Genomic DNA, 2,344 nt, shown 5'->3' on the forward strand with positions numbered 1-2,344 from the left:
CCGATGATCCTCTCTGCAGTTCTTACTACTCTCCTCACCTTCTTGCTGCAGCCTCCACACCACACAGTGAGACAGCTGGTCAGAACGCTCTTTATGGTGCTTCTGTAAAATGTTGTGAGAATGGGTGGGGGCAGATGGGCTCTGCACCAGTCCACCAGCTGCTCCACCTCCTATCTGTAGTCCCAGTCAACGTCGTCTCTGTTGAGGCCCACCACCATAGTGTCGTTTGCAAACTTCACAATGTGATTAGTGGTGAATCTGGGGACGCAGCCTTGTGTCATCAGGGTGAACAGCAGGGGCCTCAGGACACAGCCATGCCCGGAGCCTGTGCTTAGGACTGATGACATAAGAGGCGTTCTGTCCAACCCAGACTGACTGAAGTCTGTTTGTGAGGAAGTCTAGCAGCCAATTGCAGAGGGGTGCACTGAATCCCAGCTGTTCCAGTTTTCCTATCTGATGCTGTGGGATGAACTGAAGTCCAGGAACAGCATCCGCACGTGGGGGTTTTTCTCGTCCAGGTGTGCCAGGCACAGGGGAAGATTGGAGGAGATGGCGTCCTCAGTGAAGCGGTTCCATTGGTAGGCAAACTGGAACGGGTCAAATGTTTGAGGCAGACTGGAGACGATGTGTTCTTTAACCAGCCTTTCGAAGCACTTCATCATGATGGGAGTCAGTGCTACAGGCCGGTTATTATTGAGTGAGGTGACCTGAGGCTTCTTTGGAACCGGAATGATGGTGGCAGATTTAAGGCATGCTGGCGCTATGGATTGGTCCAGCAAGGTGTTAAAATTTCTTTGAGGACACCAGCCAGCTGATCTGCACACTCCTTGTAGACCCGCCAGGTATGTTGTCAGGGCCTGGGGCCTTGCTTGGGTTGACTCTCCTCAGAGTTTTCCTCACTTCAGCTACGTCAAGGTTGAGTGCCTCCTACCCCTGGTGTGGAACAGCTTTCACTGCTGGAGTGATGTTTAGTGCCTCAAACCTTCCAAAGAAGTTGTTCAGATCATTTGGGAAGTCAGTCTTTACTGCATCAACCGACGGGGAGGTTGTGATCTAGTATGTGATCACCCATATGCCTTGCCACTTGCAGCTGCTGTTTACCGCCCGCCATAAAAAATAAATAAATAAATAAAAAGAAAAAAGAAAAAGAAAGAAAGAAGGTTCTCAGATGCAGTATATTCAGCATCAATTCTGCTAGGAAGTTTGTTGGTCATGGGCGTGAATGCAGGGAGGATCCATCACACTCACCTTCTCGCTCACCCTACGATGGGGATGAAGCCTGTAGGAGAACTGACGGTGCCCTCCTGTGAACCGCCTTTTATACCAAAATGCTGCCAATACGCCATTTTACGATCAAGTAAAATGATAAAATCAAATACAAACAGCATAAAAATAAAACAACAAGCCGGTCCCATCTAGGCGTAATCAGAGAAAATGACAGACGAAGTGTGCTCCTGATGTCCAGTCTGCTCCGTAGCTTTGTTTTGGTCGCTGTAACCGCAGAAAATCCCGCTTCACAAAGATAGGATGTTATAGAAAGGATGCGTCTTGAACTGAATTACCTGCGTCAAGAGGCACAGATGCACCGACTGATGTAATTGGGAGAGAATACCGCAATTCTTTATATTTTTCAAAATAAAACATAACTCAGACTCTGATCGTCGATAAATTTATGTATATATATATATATATATATATATATATATATATATATATATATATATATATATATATATATATATATATACTTTTTTCTGTGCGGCCCGGTACCAAATGACCACACAAGCACAAGTTACCAGGTTTTGGTGAAGCTAGACACCACGACTTATGAATAACTTACACTTAACTGGCAATTTGAAGCATTCTCGACGCACTCTCCGTATGTTGACATGTGCCAGCGTGTTTCAGCGTGCTCATAACTTATACAAAATGAACCCAAAACTTATCTAACGTATGCCAGCGTTTATGTCATATTTTACATGTCAGGCATGCTAGCCTACATCGTCAAGGTGTGACAGGGGCTTCAGACCCATGACTTATACCGGTAATAATAATAATAATCGGACTTTATTTATCTCATACTGGAGAAATTCACTTCTGCATTTAACTCTTCCCCTTTAGGAGCAGTGGGCTGCCACTGTGCGGCACCCGGGGAGCAGTGTAGGGTTAAGGGTCTTTGCCCAGAGTGGCAGTCAGAGGAAGTGGGGCTTGACCTCGGATCCTCTGGGAGCCAAGCGCAATTGAAAATGAAGATAGATGTCCAGACTGCCTCCCATTATAGGATTTCATACAATTATTGTGCACAACAAACCTGAACACAATTGAAAAAGCAAAGCTGTAAATC

The sequence above is a fragment of the Cyprinodon tularosa genome, unplaced genomic scaffold (assembly GCF_016077235.1).
Source record: "Cyprinodon tularosa strain WSP-4 unplaced genomic scaffold, ASM1607723v1 ctg12, whole genome shotgun sequence".
Classification (NCBI taxonomy): Eukaryota; Metazoa; Chordata; class Actinopteri; order Cyprinodontiformes; family Cyprinodontidae; genus Cyprinodon; species Cyprinodon tularosa.